The sequence below is a fragment of the Carcharodon carcharias genome, chromosome 1 (assembly GCF_017639515.1).
Source record: "Carcharodon carcharias isolate sCarCar2 chromosome 1, sCarCar2.pri, whole genome shotgun sequence".
NCBI lineage: Eukaryota > Metazoa > Chordata > Chondrichthyes > Lamniformes > Lamnidae > Carcharodon > Carcharodon carcharias.
The window spans coordinates 215,247,200-215,267,990 of NC_054467.1; positions in this window are offsets into that span (position 1 = coordinate 215,247,200).

Genomic DNA, 20,791 nt, shown 5'->3' on the forward strand with positions numbered 1-20,791 from the left:
CTGGGCGGGTGGGGGGAGTGACGGCGAGGGAGGGTGGATGAGTGGGTGGGGGGTGACGGCGGGGTTGGGTGGGTTAGTGGGTGGGTGTGTGACGGCGAGGGAGGGTGGGTGAGTGGGTGGGGGGAGTGACAGCGGGGGAGGGTGGATTGGAGGGTGGGGGGAGTGAAGGATATGGAGGGTGGGTGGGGGGAGTGACGGTGAGGGAGGGTGGGGGAGTGACGGCGAGGGAGGGTGGGTGGGTTGGTGGGTGGAGTAACAGCAAGGGTGGGTGTGTGGGTGGGGGGATTGACGGCGAGGGAGGGTTGGTTGGTTGGTGGGGGGAGTGACGGCGAGGGAGGGTGGGTGGGTGGGGGGAGTGACAGCGAGGGAGGGTGGGGGGGAGTGACGGCGAGGGAGGGTGGGAGGGTGGTTGGGGGGAGTGACGGCGAGGGAGGGTGAATGAGTGGGTGGGTGTGTGACGGCGAGAGAGGGTGGGTGGGTGGGTAGGGGGAGTGACAGCGGGGGAGGGTGGATTGGAGGGTGGCGGCACTGAAGGATATGGAGGGTGGGTGGGAGGGTGGGGGGAGTAACGGTGAGGGAGGGTGGGGGAGTGACGGTGGGGGAAGGGTGGGGGGAGTGACGGCGAGGGAGGGTGGGTGGGTTGGTGAGGGGAGTAACGGCGAGTGAGGGTGGGTGGGTTGGTGGGTGGAGTAACAGCAAGGGTGGGTGTGTGGGTGGGCGGAATGACGGTGAGGGAGGGTTGGTGGGTTGGTGGGGGGAGTGACGGCGAGAGAGGGTGGGTGGGTGGGGGAGTGACGGCGAGGGAGGGTGGGTGGGGGAGTGACGGCGAGGGAGGGTGGGAGGGTGGGTGGGGAGAGTGACGGCGAGGGAGGGTGGATGAGTGGGTGGGGGGTGACGGCGGGGTTGGGTGGGTGGTTGGTGGGCGTGACGGCGAGGGAAGGTGGGTGAGTGGGTGGGTGTGTGACGGCCAGAGAGGGTGGGGGGAGTGACAGCGGGGGAGGGTGGATTGGAGGGTGGGGGGAGTGAAGGATATGGTGGGTGGGTGGGAGGGTGGGGGGAGTGACGGTGAGGGATGGTGGGGGAGTGACGGTGGGGGAAGGGTGGAGGGAGTGACGGCGAGGGAGGGTGGGTTGGTGGGGGTTTGACGGCGAGGGAGCTTGGGTGGTTGGGTGCGGAAGTGACGACGAGAGAGGGTGGGCGGTTGTGTGGGGGAGTGACGGTGAGGGAGGGTGGGTGGGTGGAGTGTCGGCGAGGGAGGGTGGGTGGGTGGGGGAGTGACGGCGAGGGAGGTTGGGTGGGTGGGTGGGGGAGTGATTGCGAGGGAGGGTGGGTGGGTGGGGGAGTGACGGCGAGGCTGGGTGGGTGGGTGGGTGGGGGAGTGACGGCGAGGGAGGGTGGGTGGGTGGGGGAGTGACGGCGAGGGAGGTTGGGTGGGTGGGTGGGGGAGTGACGGCGAGGGAGGGTTGGGGGGTGGGGGGAGTGACGGCGAAGGAGGGTGGGTGGGAGGGTGGGGGGATGTTGGGGGGGAAGGTGGGGGGGAGGGTGGGGGGAGTGACGGCGGGGTAGGTTGGGTGGGAGGGTGGGGGGATGGTGGGGGGGAAGGTTGGGGGGAGGGTGGGGGAGTAACGGAGAGGGAGGGTGGAGGGACAGGGAGGGTGGGTGGGGGGAGTGATGGCGAGGGGGGTGGAGGGACAGGGAGGGTGGGTGGCGGGAGTGACGGCGAGTTTGGGTGGAGTGACGACAGGGAGGGGGTGGAGTGACAGGGAGAGAGGGTGGGTGGGTGTGGGGGGGAGTGACGACGAGGGAGGGTGGAGGGAGTGACAGCGAGGGAGGGTGGGTGGGTTGGGGGAGTGACGGTGAGTGTGGGTGGGAGGGTGAAGTGAATGGTAGGGAGGGTGGGTGGAGTGACGGCGAGGGTGGGTGGGTGGAGTGACGGCGCGGGAGGGCGGGTGGGTGCGTGGGGGAGTGACGGCGAGGGAGGGTGGAGTGACGGCGAGGGAGGGTGGGTGGGTGGAGTGACGGCGTGGGTGGGTGGGTGGATGGGGGGAGTGACAGCGTGGGTGGGTGGGTGTGTGGGGGGAGCGACGGCGAGGGAGGGTGTGTGAGTGGGTGGGTGGGTGACAGCGAGAGAGGGTGGATGGGGGAAGTGACGGTGAGGGAGGGTGGGTGGATGAGGGTGAGGGTGGATGGGTGGGTGGGGGGAGTGATGGCGAAGAAGGGTGGGTGGGAGGATGGTGGGGGGGGAGGGTGGGGGAGTAACGGAGAGGGAGGGTGGAGGGACAGGGAGAGTGGGTGGGGGGAGTGACGGCGAGGGTGGGTGGAGGGACAGGGAGGGTGGGTGGCGGGAGTGACGGCGAGTGTGGGTGGAGTGACGGCAGGGAGGGTGGGTGGAGTGACAGGGAGGGAGGGTGGGTGGGTGTGGGGGGAGTGACGACGATGGAGTGTGGGGGAAGTGATGGCGATGGAGGGTGGGGGAGTGACGGTGGGGAATGTTGGGGGGAGTGATGGCGAGGGAGGGTGCGTGGGTGAGGGGAGTGACGGCGAGGGAGAGTGGGTGAGTGGGTGGGGGGAATGACGGCGGGGGAGGGTGGGTGGGTGGGTGGAGTGACGGTGAGGGAGGGTGGGTGCATGGAGTGACGGCAAGGGAGTTTGGGTGGTTGGGTGGGGTAGTGACGACGAGGGAGGGTGGGTGGTCGGGTGGGGGAGTGATGCCGAGGGAGGGTGGGTGGGAGGGTGGGGGAGCGATGGCGAGGGAGGGTGGGTGGGTAGGGGAGTGACGGCAAGGGAGGGCGGGTGAGTGAAGAGACTGGTAGGGAGGGTGGGTGGAGTGATTGCGAGTGTGGGTGGGTGAAGTGACGGTGAGGGAGGGTGGGTGGGTGGGGGAGTGACGGTGAGGGAGGGTGTGTGGGTGGGTGGAGTGACGGCGAGGGAGGGTGGGTGAGTGGAGTGACGGCGAGGGAGGTTGGGTGGTTGGGTGGGGTAGTGACGACGAGGGAGGGTGGGTGGTTGGGTGGGGGAGTGACGCCGAGGGAGGGTGGGTGGGTAGGGGAGTGACGGCGAGGGAGCATGGGTGAGTGGGTGGCTGGGTGACAGCGAGAGAGGGTGGGTGGGGGGAGTGACGGTGAGGGAGGGTGGGTTGGTGGGTGGGGGGAGTGACGGCGAGGGAGGGTGTGTGAGTGGGTGGGTGGGTGTCAGCGAGAGAGGGTGGGTGGGGGGAGTGACGGCGAGGGAGGGTGGGTGAGTGGGTGGGGGGAGTGATGGCGGGGGGGTTGGGTGGGAGGGTGGGGGGAGTGATGGCGATGGAGGGTGGGGGAGTGACGGTGGGGGAGGTAGTGGGGAGTGACGGCGAGGGAGGGTGGATGGGTGGGGGGAGTGACGGCGAGGGAGGGTGGGTGAGTGGTGGGGGGAGTGACGGCGAGGGAGGGTGGTTGAGTGGGTGGGTGGGTGACAGCGAGAGAGGGTGGGTGGGGGGAGTGACGGTGAGGGAGGGTGGGTTGGTGGGTGGGGGGAGTGACGGCGAGGGAGGGTGTGTGAGTGGGTGGGTGGGTGTCAGCGAGAGAGGGTGGGTGGGGGGAGTGACGGCGAGGGAGGGTGGGTGAGTGGGTGGGTGGGTGACAGCGAGAGAGGGTGGGTGGGGGGAGTGACGGGGAGGGAGTGTGGGTGGGTGGGTGGGGGGAGTGACGGCGAGGGAGGGTGGGTGAGTGGGTGGGGGGAGTGACGGCGGGGGAGGGTGGGTGGGGGGAGTGACGGCGGGGGAGGGTGGGTGGGGGGAGTGACGGCGGGGGAAGGTGTGTGGGTGGAGTGACGGCGAGGCAGGGTGGGTGGGTCGGGGGAGTGATGGCGAGGGAGGGTGGGTGGGAGGGTGGGGAGAGTGACGGCGAGGGAGGGTGGGCAAGTGACGGTGGGGAAGGGTGGGGGGAGTGACGGCGGGTGTGGGTTGGCGGGTGGGGGGAGTGACGGCGAAGGAGGGTGGATGGGAGGGTGGGGGGATGGTGGGGTGGAAGGTGGGGGGGAGGGTGGGGCGAGTGACGGCGGGGGAGTGACGGCAAGGGAGGGATGAAGGGTGGATGGGGGAGTGACGGCGAGGGAGGGTGCGTGGGTGGGTGAGGGGAGTGATGGCGAGGGAGGGTGGGTGAGTGGGTGGGGGGAGTGACGGCGGGGGTGGGTGGGTGGGTGGGGGGAGTGACGGCGAGGGAGGGTGGGTGAGTGGGTGGGGGGAGTGACGGCGGGGGAGGGTGGGTGGGTGGAGTGACGGCGGAGGTGGGTGGCGGGAGTGACGGCGAGGGAGGGTGGGTGGGTGGGGGGAGTGACGGCAAGGGAGAGTGGATGGGAGGGTCGGGGGAGTGACGGCGAGGGAGGGTGGGGGAGTGACGGTGGGGAAGGGCGGGGGGAGTGACGGCGAAGGAGTGTTGGTGGGCGGGGGGAGTGACGGCGAAGGAGGGTGGGTGGGAGGGTGGGGGAATGGTGGGGGGGACGGTGGGGGGGAGGGTGGGGGAGTGACGGCGCGGTAGGGTATGTGGGAAGGTGGGGGGAGTGACAGCGGAGGAGGGTGGGTGGGAGGGTGGGGGGAGTGACGGCGAGGGAGGGTGGGTGAGTGGGTGGGGTGAGTGACGGCGGGGGAGGGTGGGTGGGGGGAGTGACGGCGGGGGAAGGTGTGTGGGTGGAGTGACGGTGAGGCAGGGTGGGTGGGTGCGTGGAGTGACGGCGAGGGAGTTTGGGTGGTTGGGTGGGGTAGTGACGACGAGGGAGGGTGGGTGGTTGGGTGGGGGAGTGACGCCGAGGGAGGGTGGGTGGGAGTGTGGGGGGAGTGATGGCGATGGAGAGTGGGGGAGTGACGTTGGGGAAGGTTGGGGGGAGTGTCGGCGAGGCTGTGTGGGTGGGTGGGTGGGGGAGCGACGGCGAGGGAGGGTGGGTGGGTAGGGGAGTGACGCCGAGGGAGGGTGGGTGGATGGGGGAGTGACGGCGAGGGAGGGTGGGTGGGTGGGTGGAGTGACGGCGAGGGAGGGTGGGTGCGTGGAGTGAGGGCGAGGGAGTTTGGGTGGTTGGGTGGGGTAGTGACGACGAGGGAGGGTGGGTGGTTGGGTGGGGGAGTGACGCCGAGGGAGGGTGGGTGGGAGGGTGGGGGTGTGATGGCGATGGAGAGTGGGGGAGTGACGTTGGGGAAGGTTGGGGGGAGTGTCGGCGAGGCTGTGTGGGTGGGTGCGTGGGGGAGCGACGGCGAGGGAGGGTGGGTGGGTAGGGGAGTGACGCTGAGGGAGGGTGGGTGGATGGGGGAGTGACGGCGAGGGAGGGTGGGTGGTTGGGTGGGGTAGTGACGACGAGGGAGGTTGGGTGGTTGGGTGGGGGAGTGACGCCGAGGGAGGGTGGGTGGGTGGAGTGATGGCGAGGGACGGTGGGTGGGTGGAGTGACGGCGAGGGTGGGTAGGTGGGTGGAGTGACGGTGAGGGTGGGTGGGTGGAGTGACGGCAAGGGAGGGTTTTTGGGAGGTGGAGCGACGGCGAGCGAGGGTGGCTGAGTGAAGAGACTGGTAGGGAGGGTGGGTGGAGTGACTGCGAAGGAGGGTGGGTGGGTGGAGTGACGTCGAGGGATGGTGGGTGGGTGGGTGGGTGGGGGGAGAGACGGCGAGGGAGGGTGGGTGGGGGCAGTGACGGTAGGGAGGGTGGGTGGGAGGGTGGAGTGACCGCGAGGGTGGGTGGGGGGAATGACAGCGAGGGACGGTGGGTGGGTGGGGGGAGTGACGCCGAGGGATGGTGGGTGGGTGGGTGGGGGGAGAGTCGGCGAGGGAGGGTGGGTGGGTGGGGGGTGTGACGGCAGGGGGGGTGGTTGGGTGGGGGCAGTGACGGCAGGGGGGGTGGTTGGGTGGGGGCAGTGACGGCAGGGAGGGTGGGTGGGTGGGTGGAGTGACAGCGAGGGAGGGTGGGTGCGTGGAGTGACAGCGAGGGAGGGTGGGTGGATGGGTGGGGGAAGTGACGGCGAGGGAGGGTGGAGTGACGGCGAGGGTGGGTGGTTGGAGTGACGGCGAGGGAGGGTGGGTGGGTTGGTGGGTGAGTGACGGCGAGGGAGGGTGGGTGGGTGGACGGTCGGCGAGGCTGGGTGGGTGGGTGAGGAAAGTGACGGCGAGGGAGGATGGATGGGTGGGGGAGTGACGGCAAGGGAGGGTGGGTGAGTGAAGAGACTGGTAGGGAGTGTGGGTGGAGTGATTGCGAGTGTGGGTGGGTGGAGTGACGGCGGGGGAGGGTGGGTGAGTGGGTGGAGTGTCGGCAAGGGAGGGAGGGTGGGAGGGTGCGGGTAGTGACGGCAGGGGGTGTGGTTGGGTGGGGACAATGACGGCGAGGGTGGGTGGGTGGGTGGAGTGACAGCGAGGGAGGGTGGGTGCGTGGAGTGACCGTGAGGGTGGGTGAGTGACGGCGAGGGAGGGTGGGTGGGTGGAGTGTCGGCGAGGCTGGGTGGGTGGGTGGGTGGGGGAATGACGGTGAGGGAGGGTGGGTGGGTGGGTTGGGGGAGTGACGGCGAGGGAGGGTGGGTGATTGAAGAGACTGGTAGGGAGGGTGGGTGGAGTGATTGTGAGTGTGGGTGGGTGAAGTGATGGCGAGGGAGGGTGGGTGGGTGGTGGAGTGACGCCGAGGGAGGGTGGGTGGATGGGGGTGTGACGGCGAGGGAGGGTGGGTGGGTGGAGTGACGGCGAGGGAGGGTGGGTGCGTGGAGTGACGGCGAGGGAGTTTGGGTGGTTGGGTGGGGTAGTGACGACGAGGGAGGGTGGGTGGTTGGGTGGGGGAGTGACGCCGAGGGAGGGTGGGTGGGAGGGTGGGGGGAGTGATGGCGATGGAGAGTGGGGGAGTGACGTTGGGGAAGGTTGGGGGGAGTGTCGGCGAGGCTGTGTGGGTGGGTGGGTGGGGGAGCGACGGCGAGGGAGGGTGGGTGGGTAGGGGAGTGACGCCGAGGGAGGGTGGGTGGATGGGGGGAGTGACGGCGAGGGAGGGTGGGTGGGTGGGTGGAGTGACGGCGAGGGAGGGTGGGTGCGTGGAGTGACGGCGAGGGAGTTTGGGTGGTTGGGTGGGGTAGTGACGACGAGGGAGGGTGGGTGGTTGGGTGGGGGAGTGACGCCGAGGGAGGGTGGGTGGGAGGGTGGGGGGAGTGATGGCGATGGAGAGTGGGGGAGAGTGACGTTGGGGAAGGTTGGGGGGAGTGTCGGCGAGGCTGTGTGGGTGGGTGGGTGGGGGAGCGACGGCGAGGGAGGGTGGGTGGGTAGGGGAGTGACGCGAGGGAGGGTGGGTGGATGGGGGAGTGACGGCGAGGGAGGGTGGGTGGGTGGAGTGACGGCGAGGGAGGGTGGGTGAGTGGAGTGACGGCGAGGGAGGTTGGGTGGTTGGGTGGGGTAGTGACGACGAGGGAGGGTGGGGTGGTTGGGTGGGGGAGTGACGCCGAGGGAGGGTGGGTGGGAGGGTGGGGGGAGTGATGGCGATGGAGAGTGGGGGAGTGACGTTGGGGAAGGTTGGGGGGAGTGTCGGCGAGGCTGTGTGGGTGGGTGGGTGGGGGAGCGACGGCGAGGGAGGGTGGGTGGGTAGGGGAGTGACGCCGAGGGAGGGTGGGTGGATGGGGGAGTGACGGCGAGGGAGGGTGGGTGGGTGGGTGGAGTGACGGCGAGGGAGGGTGGGTGCGTGGAGTGACGGCGAGGGAGTTTGGGTGGTTGGGTGGGGTAGTGACGACGAGGGAGGGTGGGTGGTTGGGTGGGGGAGTGACGCCGAGGGAGGGTGGGTGGGAGGGTGGGGGGAGTGATGGCGATGGAGAGTGGGGGAGTGACGTTGGGGAAGGTTGGGGGGAGTGTCGGCGAGGCTGTGTGGGTGGGTGGGTGGGGGAGCGACGGCGAGGGAGGGTGGGTGGGTAGGGGAGTGACGCCGAGGGAGGGTGGGTGGATGGGGGAGTGACGGCGAGGGAGGGTGGGTGGGTGGAGTGACGGCGAGGGAGGGTGGGTGAGTGGAGTGACGGCGAGGGAGGTTGGGTGGTTGGGTGGGGTAGTGACGACGAGGGAGGGTGGGTGGTTGGGTGGGGGAGTGACGCCGAGGGAGGGTGGGTGGGAGGGTGGGGGGAGTGATGGCGATGGAGAGTGGGGGAGTGACGTTGGGGAAGGTTGGGGGGAGTGTCGGCGAGGCTGTGTGGGTGGGTGGGTGGGGGAGCGACGGCGAGGGAGGGTGGGTGGGTAGGGGAGTGACGCCGAGGGAGGGTGGGTGGATGGGGGAGTGACGGCGAGGGAGGGTGGGTGGGTGGAGTGACGGCGAGGGAGGGTGGGTGAGTGGAGTGACGGCGAGGGAGGTTGGGTGGTTGGGTGGGGTAGTGACGACGAGGGAGGGTGGGTGGTTGGGTGGGGGAGTGACGCCGAGGGAGGGTGGGTGGGTGGAGTGATGGCGAGGGACGGTGGGTGGGTGGAGTGACGGCGAGGGTGGGTAGGTGGGTGGAGTGACGGTGAGGGTGGGTGGGTGGATGGAGTGACGGCGAGGGAGGTTGGGTGGTTGGGTGGGGTAGTGACGACGAGGGGGGGTGGGTGGTTGGGTGGGGGCAGTGACGGCAGGGGGGTTGGTTGGGTGGGGACATTGACGGCGAGGGTGGGTGGGTGGGTGGAGTGACAGCGAGGGAGGGTGGGTGCGTGGAGTGACCGTGAGGGTGGGTGAGTGACGGCGAGGGAGGGTGGGTGGGTGGAGTGTCGGCGAGGCTGGGTGGGTGGGTGGGTGGGTGGTTGGAGTGACGGCGAGGGTGGGTGAGTGACGGCGAGGGAGGGTGGGTGGGTGGAGTGATGGCGTGTGTGGGTGGGTGGTTGGTGTGACGGCGAGGGTGGGGGAGTGTCGGCGAGGGAGGGTGGGTGGGTGGAGTGACGGCGAGGGTGGGTGAGTGGGTGGGTGGGGGAGTGACGGTAACGGTGGGTGGGTGGGTGGGGGAGTGACGGCGAGGCTGGGTGGGTGGGTGGGTGGGGGAGTGACGTAGAGGGAGGGATGAAGAGTGGATGGGGGAAAGACGGTGAGGGTGGGGGGAGTGACGGCGAGGGAGGGTGGGTGGATGGGGGAGTGATGGCGAGGGAGGGTGGGTGGGTGGAGTGACGGCGAGGGAGGGTGGGTGAGTGGAGTGACGGCGAGGGAGGTTGGGTGGTTGGGTGGGGTAGTGACGACGAGGGAGGGTGGGTGGTTGGGTGGGGGAGTGACGCCGAGGGAGGGTGGGTGGGTGGAGTGATGGCGAGGGACGGTGGGTGGGTGGAGTGACGGCGAGGGTGGGTAGGTGGGTGGAGTGACGGTGAGGGTGGGTGGGTGGAGTGACGGCAAGGGAGGGTTTTTGGGTGGTGGAGCGACGGCGAGGGAGGGTGGCTGAGTGAAGAGACTGGTAGGGAGGGTGGGTGGAGTGACTGCGAAGGAGGGTGGGTGGGTGGAGTGACGTCGAGGGATGGTGGGTGGGTGGGTGGGGGGAGAGACGGCGAGGGAGGGTGGGTGGGGGCAGTGACGGTAGGGAGGGTGGGTGGGAGGGTGGAGTGACCGCGAGGGTGGGTGGGGGGAATGACAGCGAGGGACGGTGGGTGGGTGGGGGGAGTGACGCCGAGGGATGGTGTGTGGGTGGGTGGGGGGAGAGTCGGCGAGGGAGGGTGGGTGGGTGGGGGTGTGACGGCAGGGGGGGTGGTTGGGTGGGGGCAGTGACGGCAGGGGGGGTGGTTGGGTGGGGGCAGTGACGGCAGGGAGGGTGGGTGGGTGGGTGGAGTGACAGCGAGGGAGGGTGGGTGCGTGGAGTGACAGCGAGGGAGGGTGGGTGGATGGGTGGGGGAGTGACGGCGAGGGAGGGTGGAGTGACGGCGAGGGTGGGTGGTTGGAGTGACGGCGAGGGAGGGTGGGTGGGTTGGTGGGTGAGTGACGGCGAGGGAGGGTGGGTGGGTGGACGGTCGGCGAGGCTGGGTGGGTGGGTGGGGAAGTGACGGCGAGGGAGGATGGATGGGTGGGGGAGTGACGGCAAGGGAGGGTGGGTGAGTGAAGAGACTGGTAGGGAGTGTGGGTGGAGTGATTGCGAGTGTGGGTGGGTGGAGTGACGGCAGGGGAGGGTGGGTGAGTGGGTGGAGTGTCGGCAAGGGAGGGAGGGTGGGAGGGTGCGGGTAGTGACGGCAGGGGGTGTGGTTGGGTGGGGGCAGTGACGGCAGGGGGGTTGGTTGGGTGGGGACAATGACGGCGAGGGTGGGTGGGTGGGTGGAGTGACAGCGAGGGAGGGTGGGTGCGTGGAGTGACCGTGAGGGTGGGTGAGTGACGGCGAAGGAGGGTGGGTGGGTGGAGTGTCGGCGAGGCTGGGTGGGTGGGTGGGTGGGGGAATGACGGTGAGGGAGGGTGGATGGGTGGGTTGGGGGAGTGACGGCGAGGGAGGGTGGGTGATTGAAGAGACTGGTAGGGAGGGTGGGTGGAGTGATTGTGAGTGTGGGTGGGTGAAGTGATGGCGAGGGAGGGTGGGTGGGTGGTGGAGTGACGCCGAGGGAGGGTGGGTGGATGGGGGTGTGACGGCGAGGGAGGGTGGGTGGGTGGGTGGAGTGACGGCGAGGGAGGGTGGGTGCGTGGAGTGACGGCGAGGGAGTTTGGGTGGTTGGGTGGGGTAGTGACGACGAGGGAGGGTGGGTGGGAGGGTGGGGGGAGTGATGGCGATGGAGAGTGGGGGAGTGACGTTGGGGAAGGTTGGGGGGAGTGTCGGCGAGGCTGTGTGGGTGGGTGGGTGGGGGAGCGACGGCGAGGGAGGGTGGGTGGGTAGGGGAGTGACGCCGAGGGAGGGTGGGTGGATGGGGGAGTGACGGCGAGGGAGGGTGGGTGGGTGGGTGGAGTGACGGCGAGGGAGGGTGGGTGCGTGGAGTGACGGCGAGGGAGTTTGGGTGGTTGGGTGGGGTAGTGACGACGAGGGAGGGTGGGTGGTTGGGTAGGGGAGTGACGCCGAGGGAGGGTGGGTGGGAGGGTGGGGGGAGTGATGGCGATGGAGAGTGGGGGAGTGACGTTGGGGAAGGTTGGGGGGAGTGTCGGCGAGGCTGTGTGGGTGGGTGGGTGGGGGAGCGACGGCGAGGGAGTGTGGGTGGGTAGGGGAGTGACGCCGAGGGAGGGTGGGTGGATGGGGGAGTGACGGCGAGGGAGGGTGGGTGGGTGGAGTGACGGCGAGGGAGGGTGGGTGAGTGGAGTGACGGCGAGGGAGGTTGGGTGGTTGGGTGGGGTAGTGACGACGAGGGGGGGTGGGTGGTTGGGTGGGGGCAGTGACGGCAGGGGGGTTGGTTGGGTGGGGACAATGACGGCGAGGGTGGGTGGGTGGGTGGAGTGACAGCGAGGGAGGGTGGGTGCGTGGAGTGACCGTGAGGGTGGGTGAGTGACGGCGAGGGAGGGTGGGTGTGTGGAGTGTCGGCGAGGCTGGGTGGGTGGGTGGGTGGGTGGTTGGAGTGACGGCGAGGGTGGGTGAGTGACGGCGAGGGAGGGTGGGTGGGTGGAGTGATGGCGTGGGTGGGTGGGTGGTTGGTGTGACGGCGAGGGTGGGGGAGTGTCGGCGAGGGAGGGTGGGTGGGTGGGTGGAGTGACGGCGAGGGTGGGTGAGTGGGTGGGTGGGGGAGTGACGGTAACGGTGGGTGGGTGGGTGGGGGAGTGACGGCGAGGCTGGGTGGGTGGGTGGGTGGGGGAGTGACGTAGAGGGAGGGATGAAGAGTGGATGGGGGAAAGACGGTGAGGGTGGGGGGAGTGACGGCGAGGGAGGGTGGATGAGTTGGTGGGGGGTGACGGCGGGGTTGATTGGGTGGGTGGGCGAGGGTGGGGGGAATGACGGCGAGGGTGGGGGGAGTGACGGCGAGGGAGGGTGGGTGAGTGGGTGGGTGTGTGACGGTGAGAGAGGGTGGGTGGGTGGGTGGGGGGAGTGACAGCGGGGGAGGGTGGATTGGAGGGTGGGGGGAGTGACGGCAATGGAGGGTGTGTGGGAGGGTGGGGGGAGTGACGGTGAGGGAGGGTGGGGGAGTGACAGTGGGGGAAGGGTGGGGGAAGTGACGGCGAGGGAGGGTGGGTTGGTGGGGGGAGTGACGGCGAGGGAGGGTGGGTGGGTGAGTGGAGTGTCGGCGAGGGAGGGTGGGTGAGTGGGTGGGTGTGTGACGGCGAGAGAGGGTGGGTGGTTGGGTGGAGTGACAGTGAGGGAGGGTGGGTGGTTGGGTGGGGGAGTGACGGCGAGGGTGGGTGTGACGGTGAGGGAGTGTGGGTGGGCGGAGTGTCGGCGAGGCTGGGTGGGTGGGTGGGGAAGTGACGGCGAGGGAGGGTGGGTGGGTGGGGGAGTGTCGGCGAGGGAGGGTGGGTGAGTGAAGAGACTGGTAGGGAGGGTGGGTGGAGTGATTGCGAGTGTGGGTGGGTGGAGTGACGGCGACGGAGGGTGGGTGGGTGGGTGGGTGGAGTGACGGCGTGGGAGGGTGGGTGGGTGGGGGAGTGACGCCGAGGGAGGGTGGGTGGGTGGAGTGTCGGCGAGGATGTGTGGGTGGGTGGGTGGTTGGAGTGAGGGCGAGGGCGGGTGGGTGGGTGGGGGCGTGATGGCAGGGAGGGTGGGTGGGAGGGTGGAGTGACCGCGAGGGTGGGTGGGGGGAATGACAGCGAGGGAGGGTGGGTGGGTGGGGGGAGTGATGTCGAGGGATGGTGGGTGGGTGGGGGGAGAGACGGCGAGGGAGGGTGGATGGGTGGGGGGAGTGATGGCGGGGGGGTGGTTGGGAGGGGGCAGTGATGGCAGGGAGGGTGGGTGGGTGGGGGGAGTGACGGAGGGAGGGTGGGTGGGTGGGTGGAGTGACAGCGAGGGAGGTTGGGTGCGTGGAGTGACGGCGAGGGTGGGTGGAGTGATGGCGAGGAATGGTGGGTGGAGTGACGTCGAGGGATGGTGGGTGGGTGGGTGGGGGGAGAGACGACGAGGGAGGGAGGTTGGGGGCAGTGACGGTAGGGAGGGTGGGTGGGAGGGTGGAGTGACCGCGAGGGTGGGTGGGAGGAATGACAGCGAGGGAGGGTGGGTGGGTGGGGGGAGTGACGTCGAGGGATGGTGGGTGGGTGGGTGGGGGAGAGTCGGCGAGGGAGGGTGTGTGGGTGGGGGTGTGACGGCAGGGGGGGTGGTTGTGTGGGGGCAGTGACGGCAGGGAGGGTGGGTGGGTGGGTGGAGTGACAGCGAGGGAGGGTGGGTGGATGGGTGGGGGAGTGACGGCGAGGGAGGGAGGAGTGACGGCGAGGGTGGGTGCGTGGAGTGACGGCGACGGAGGGTGGGTGGGTGGGTGGAGTTTCGGCGAGGGAGGGTGGGTGAGTGAAGAGACTGGTAGGGAGGCTGGGTGGAGTGATTGCGAGTGTGTGGGTGGAGTGACGGCGAGGGAGGGTGGGTGGCTGGAGTGTCAGCGAGGCTGGGTGGCTGGGTGGCTGGGGGAGTGACAGCGAGGGAGGGTGGGTGGGTGGGGGGAGTGACGTCGAGGGATGGTGGGTGGGTGGGTGGGGGAGAGTCGGCGAGGGAGGGTGTGTGGGTGGGGGTGTGACGGCAGGGGGGGTGGTTGGGTGGGGGCAGTGACTGCAGGGAGGGTGGGTGGGTGGGTGGAGTGACAGCAAGGGAGGGTGGGTGCGTGGAGTGACGGCGAGGGAGGGTGGGTGGATGGGTGGGGGAGTGACGGCGAGGGAGGGGGGAGTGACGGCGAGGGTGGGTGCGTGGAGTGACGGTGACGGAGGGTGGGTGGGTGGGTGGAGTTTCGGCGAGGGAGGGTGGGTGAGTGAAGAGACTGGTAGGGAGGCTGGGTGGAGTGATTGCGAGTGTGTGGGTGGAGTGACGGCGAGGGAGGGTGGGTGGCTGGAGTGTCGGCGAGGATGGTTGGCTGGGTGGCTGGGGGAGTGACGGCGAGGGAGGGTGGGTGGCTGGGGGAGTGATGGCGAGGGAGGGTGGGTGGGTGGGGGAGTGTTCACGAGGGAGGGTGTGTGAGTGAAGCGACTGGTAGGGAGGGTGGGTGGAGTGATTGCGAGTGTGGGTGGGTGGAGTGACGGCGATGGAGGGTGGGTGGGTGTGTGGAGTGTCGGCGAGGGAGGGTGGGTGGGTGGGGGAGTGACGCCGAGGGAGGGTGGGTGGGTGGAGTGTTGGCGAGGGAGGGTGGGTGGGTGGGTGGAGTGACGGCGGGGGAGGGTGGGTGCATGGAGTGTCAGTGAGGGAGGGTGGGTGGGTGGGTGGGTGGGTGGAGTGACAGCGAGGGAGGGAGTGTGGGTGGTTGGAGTGTCGGCAAGGGAGGGTGGGAGGGTGGGTGGAGTGATGGCATGGGTGGGTGGGTGGTTGGAGTGTCGGCGAGGGTGGGTGGGGGAGTGACGGCGAGGGAGGGATGAAGAGTGGATGTGGGAGTGACGGCGAGAGTGGGTGGGTGGGGGAGTGACGGCGAGGGAGGGATGAAGAGTGGATGTGGGAGTGACGGCGAGGGTGGGTGGGTGGGGGGAGTGACAGCGAGGGAGGGTGGGTGGGTGGAGTGACAGCGAGGGAGGGTGGGTGCGTGGAGTGACGGCGAGGGAGGGTGGCTGAATGGGTGGGGGAGTGATGGCGAGGGAGGGTGGAGTGACGGCGAGGGTGGGTGGTTGGAGTGACGGCGAGGGTGGGTGAGTGACGGCGAGGGAGGGTGGGTGGGTGGAGTGTCGGCGAGGCTGCGTGGGTGGGTGGGTGGGGAAGTGACGGCGAGGGAGGATGGGTGGGTGGGGGAGTGACGGTGAGGGAGGGTGGGTGAGTGAAGAGACTGGTAGGGAGGGTGGGTGGAGTGATTGCGAGTGTGGGTGGGTGGAGTGACGGTGAGGGAGGGTGGGTGAGTGGGTGGGTGTGTGACGGCGAGAGAGGGTGGCTGGGTGGGTGGAGTGACAGCGAGGGAGGGTGGGTGGGTGGAGTGTCGGCGAGGCTGCGTGGGTGGGTGGGTGGGGAAGTGACGGCGAGGGAGGATGGGTGGGTGGGGGAGTGACGGTGAGGGAGGGTGGGTGAGTGAAGAGACTGGTAGGGAGGGTGGGTGGAGTGATTGCGAGTGTGGGTGGGTGGAGTGACGGTGAGGGAGGGTGGGTGAGTGGGTGGGTGTGTGACGGCGAGAGAGGGTGGCTGGGTGGGTGGAGTGACAGCGAGGGAGGGTGGGTGCATGGAGTGACGGTGAGGGAGGGTGGGTGGATGGGTAGGGGAGTGACGGCGAGGGTGGGTGAGTGACGGCGAGGGAGGGTGGGTGGGTGGAGTGTCGGCGAGGCTTGGTGGGTGGGTGGGTGGGGAAGTGACGGTGAGGGAAGGTGGGTGGGTGGGGGAGTGACAGCGAGGGAGGGTGGGTGGCTGGAGTGTCGGCGAGGGAGGGTGGGTTGGTGGCTGGGGGAGTGACAGCGAGGGAGGGTGGGTGGGGGAGTGTCGGCGAGGGAGGGTGGGTTGGTGGCTGGGGGAGTGACAGCGAGGGAGGGTGGGTGAGTGAAGAGACTGGTAGGGAGGGTGGGTGGAGTGATTGCGAGTGTGGGTGGGTGGAGTGACAGCGACAGAGGGTGGGTGGGTGGGTGGAGTGTCGGCGAGGGAGGGTGGGTGGGTGGAGTGACAGCAAGGGAGGGTGGGTGGGTGGGTGGAGTGACGGCGAAGTTGGGTGGGTGGGTGGGTGGGGGAGTGACGGCGAGGCTGGGTGGGTGGGTGGGTGGGGGAGTGACGGCGAGGGAGGGATGAAGAGTGGATGGGGGAATGACGGCGAGGGTGGGTGGGTGGGGGGAGTGACCGCGAGGGAGGGTGGGTGGGTGGGTGGGGGGAGTGACGGCGAGGGAGGGTTGGTGGGTTGGTGGGGGGAGTGACGGCGAGGGAGGGTGGGTGGATGGGGGAGTGACGGCGAGGGCGGGTGGGTGGATATGTGGGGGAGTGACGGCGAGGGAGGGTGGAGTGACGGCGAGGGTGGGTGGGTGGGTGGTTGGAGTGACGGCGAGGGAGGGTGAGTGACGGCGAGGGAGGGTGTGTGGGTGGAGTGTCGGCGAGGCTGGGTGGGTGGGTGGGGAAGTGACGGCGAGGGAGGATGTGTGGGTGGGGGATTGACGGCGAGGGAGGGTGGGTGGGTGGAGTGTCGGCGAGGCTGGGTGGGTGGGTGGCTGTGGGAGTGATGGCGAGGGAGGGTGGGTGGGTGGGGGAGTTACGGCGAAGTAGGGAGGGTGGGTGGGGGAGTGACGGCGAGGGAGGGTGGGTGGGTGGAGTGATGGCGAGGGTGGTTGTTGGGTGGGTGGGGGAGTGACGGTGAGGGACGGTAGGTGGGTGTGTGGGGGTATAGACGGCGAGGCAGGGTGGGTGGGTGGGGGAGTGGGGGAGTGGAGTAACGGCGAGGGAGGGTGGGTGGGTGGAGTTACGGCGAGGGTGGATGTGTGAAGTTACGGCGAAGGTGATTGGATGGGTGGGTGGGTGGGTGGAGTGACGGCAAGGGAGGTTGGGTGGCTGGGGTGGGGTGAGTGACGGCGAGGGAGGGTTGGTGGCTGTGTGGGGTGAGTGACGGTGAGGGAGGGTAGGTGGGTGGGTGGGGTAGTGACGGCGAGGGAGTGTGTGTGGGTGGGTGGGGGAGTGACGGCGAAGGAGGGTGGTTCGGTGGGTGGGGAGTGACTGCTAGGGAGGGTGGGTGGTTGGGGGAGTGACGGCGAGGGAGGGTGGGTGGGTGGGTGGGGAATGACTGCTATGGAGGGTGGGTGGTTGGGGGAGTGACGGCGAGGGAGGGTGGGTGGGGGAGTGACGGCGAGGGAGGGTGGGTGGGTGGGGGCCTGACAGCGAGGGAGGGTGGATGGGTGGGGGAGTGACAGCGAGGGAGGGTTGGTGGGTGGGTGGGGGAGTGACGCCGAGGGAGGGTGGATGCGTGGTGGAGAGAGGGTGGATGAGTGAGGAATTGAGAGTGGTGTATTAGTGAGGGAGAGAGAGGGTGGGTGGGTGAGTGAGAGAGAGAGGGTGGGTGGGGTAGTGATGGCGATGGAGGGTGGGGTGGGGGAGTGGGTGGGGGAGTGACGGCGAGGGAGGGTGGGTGGGGGAGTGATGGCAAGGGAGGGTGTGTGGGTGGGGGAGTGACGGCGAGGGAGGGTGTGTGGGTGGGTGGGGGAGTGACGGCGAGGGAGGATGGTTGGGTGGGTGGGGAGTGACTGCGATGGAGGGTGGGTGGTTGGGGGAGTGACGGCGAGGGAGGGTGAGTGGGTGGGTGGGGGAGTGATGGCGAGGGAGGGTGGGTGGGGGAGTGACGGCAAGGGAGGGTGTGTGGGTGGGGTGGGGTGAGTGACGGTGAGGGAGGGAGGGTGGGTGGGGTGAGTGAGGGCGAGGGAGGGAGGGTGGTTGGGTGGGTGGGGAGTGACTGCTAGGGAGGGTGGGTGGTTGTGGGAGTGACGGCGAGGGAGGGTGAGTGGGTGGTTGGGGGAGTGACGGCGAGGGAGGGTGGGTGGGTGGGTGGGGGAGTGACGGCGAGGGAGGGTGGTTGGGTGGGTGGGGAGTGACTGCTAGGGAGGGTGGGTGGTTGGGGGAGTGACGGCGAGGGAGGGTGGGTGGGGGAGTGACGGCGAGGGAGAGTGGGTGGGTGGGGGAGTGACGGCGAAGGAGGATGGTTGGGTGGGTGGTTGGGGGAGTGACGACGAGGGAGGGTGGGTGGGTGGGGGAGTGTCGGCGAGGGTGGGTGGGTGGGTGGGGGAGTGACGGCGAGGCTGGGTGGGTGGGTGGGTGGGGGAGTGACGGCCAGGGAGGGATGAAGAGTGGATGGGGGAATGACGGCGAGGGTGGGTGGGTGGGGGGAGTGACCGCGAGGGAGGGTGGGTGGGTGGGTGGGGGGAGTGACGGTGAGGGAGGGTAGGTGGGTGGGGGCCTGATGGCGTGGGAGGGTGGATGCGTGGTGGAGAGACGGTGGATGAGTGAGGAATTGAGAGTGTGGATTAGTGAGGGAGAGAGAGGGTGGTTGAGTGAGGGGCAGAGAGAGGGTGAATGAATGAGAAAGGGTGGGTGAGGGAGATAGAGAGAATGGATGAGTGAGGGAGAGAGAGAGGGAGAGAGGGTGGATGAGTGAGGGAGAGAATGAGCGAGTGAGTGGGGTGAGGGATCAAGGGTAGGGAGAATGAAGGTGAGGGTGGGTTAGAGTGAGGGAGATTAAGCGTAGGGATAGTGAGGGTGAGGGAGACTGAGGGTGAGGGAGAGTGGGTGAGGGTGAAGGAGAGGGAGAGGAGGTGAATGGTGAGGGAGAGGTGGAATGGATGAGGGAGAGAAGGAGAATGTGTTAGGGTTAGGATGGGCAGGAGGGTGAGTGAGGGAGTGAGAAAGAGGGTGAGTGTTGTGTGTGTGTGTGTGTGTGTGAGAGAGAAAGGGTGAGTGCATGAGCATGGGGGGAGGGGGAGTGAGTGTGTGTGGTACGGGGAGGACGCAAGCCTGAGAGGGAGGGAGGATGAGTGTATGAGACTGGGTGAGGGAGAGAGGGTGACTAAGAGAGGGTGAGTGAGAGAGAGTGTGTGGGTGAGAGAATGAGTGAGTGAGTGGGGGTAAGGGAGCAAGGGTAGGGAGGGTTAGGGTAAGGGAGGGTTAGGGTGAGGGAGGGTTAGGGTGAGGGAGATTAAGTGTAGTGAGGGTGAGGGAAAGTGAGGGTGAGGGAGGGTGAGTGAGAGGGAGGGTGAGTGTGAGGGAGCCTGAGGGAGGGAGAGGGAGAGTGAGGGAGAGGGAGGGTGAGGGGGTGTTAAGGTACGGGAGAGTGGGTGAGGGAGAATGAAGGTGAGGGAGAGTGGGGGTGTAGGAGAGTGAGGACAAGTGAGGGTGAGGGTGAGAGAGTGTGGTTGAGGATGAGTGAGAGTGGGTGAGTGAGTGAGGGTGTGTGAGTGAGAGAATAAGTGAGTGAGTGGGGGTGAGAGAGCAAGGGTGAGGGAGGGTTGAGTGAGGGAGAGTTAGGGTGAGGGAGGGTGAGTGAGAGGGAGGCTGAAGGAGGGAGAGGGAGGGTGAGGGAGAGGGAGGGTGAGGGGGAGTTAAGGTGTGGGAGTGGGTGAGGGTGAATGAGGGTGAGGGATAGTGGAGGTGTGGGAGAGTGAGGGCAAGTGAGGGTGAGGGATTGAGGGTGTGAGAGTGAGGGTGAGAAAGTGTGGTTGAGGGTGAGGGAGAGTGGGTGAGGGTGAGAGAGAATGGGTGAGGGTGAGGGAGAGTTAGGGTGAGGGTGAGGGAGAGTGGGTGAGGGGAATGGTGGAGATAGTGGGTGAGGGTGAGGGAGAGCAGTGAGGGGGATGGGGAGGGTATTGGAGAGTTGGTGAGGGTGAGGGAGAGGGAGGGTGAACGAGAGGCAGGGTGAGGGGGAGTTAAGTTGCAGGAGAGTGGGTGAGGGAGAATGAGAGGGAGAGTGAGGGCAAGTGAGGGTGAGGGAGAGTGAGGGTGAGGGGGAGTTAAGGTGCGGGAGAGTGGGTGAGGGAGAATGGGAGGGAGAGTGAGGGCAAGTGAGGGTGAGGGAGAGTGAGGGTGTGAGAGTGAGGGTGAGAGAGTGTGGTTGAGGGTGAGGGTGTGTGAGAGTGGGTGAGGGTGAGAGAAAGTGGGTGAGGGTGAGGGAGAGTTAGGGTGAGGGTGAGGGAGAATGGGTGAGGGAGAGTGAGTGAGGGGGAGATAGTGGGTGAGGGGAAGGGTGGAGATAGTGGGTGAGGGTGAGGGAGAGCAGTGAGGGTGAGTGGAGGGTATTGGAGAGTTGGTGAGGGAGAGGGAGAATGGATGTGAGAATGAGGTAGAGTGGGTGAGGATGAGGAGAGTGGGTGAGGGTGAGTGTGAGGGAGTGTGGGTGAAGCTGATTGTGAAGGAGTGTGGGTGAGTGTGCAGGTGAGGGAGGGTGTGTGAGGGTGAGGGAAAGAGGTTGAGGGAGAGTAAGGGTGAGGGAGAGTAAGGATGGGGGAGAGTAAGGGTGGGAGGGTGAAGGTGAGTGAGGGAGAGTTAGGGTGAGGGGGAGTGAAGGTGAGGGAGAGTGGGTGCAGAAGAGTGAGGGTGAGTGGATGAGGGTGAGGGGGAGTAGATGAGGGTGAGGGGGAGTGGTTGAGGGTGAGAAAGAGTAGGTGAGAGTGAGGGAGAGTGGGTGAGAGTAAGGTGGAGAGGGTGAGGGAGAGTGGGTGATGGTGAGGGAGAGAGTGTGAGGGGAAATTGGTGACTGTGAGTAAGTGGGTGAGGGCTGAGAGAGTGGGTGAGGGCGAGGGAGAGTGGGTGAGAGTGAGGGGGAGAATGGGTGAGGGTGAGGGAGAGTGGGTGAGGGGGAGGGAGAGAAGGTGAGGGAGAGTGGGTGAGGGTGAGGGAGAGTGGGTGAGGGCTGGAGAGAGTGGGAGAGTGAGAGGGAGAGGTCGAGGGGGAGGGAGAGTGGGTGAGTCTGAGGGAGAGTGGTTGAAGGTGAGGGAGAGTGGGTGAGGGTGAGGGAGAATGGGTGAGGGTGAGGGAGAATGGGTGAGGGTGAGGGAGAGAATGTGAGGGAGAATGAGTGAGGGTGAGGGAGAGTGGGTGAAGGTGAGGTAGAATGGGTGAGGGTGAGGATGAGTGGGTGAGGGTGAGGGAGAATGGGTGAGGGTGAGGGAGAGTGGGTGAGGGTGAGGGAGAGTGGGTGAAGGTGAGGGAGAATGGGTGAGGGTGAGGGAGAGTGGGTGAAAGTGAGGGAGAATGGGTGAGTGTGAGGGAGAGTGGGTGAGGGTGAGGGAGAGTGGGTGAGGGTGAAGGAGAGTGGGTGAGGGTGAGGGAGAATGGGTGAGAGTGAGGGAGAGTGGGTGAGGGTGAGGGAGTGTGGATGAGGGTGAGGATGAGTGGGTGAGAGTGAGGATGAGGGAGAGTGGGTGAGGGGGAGGGAGAA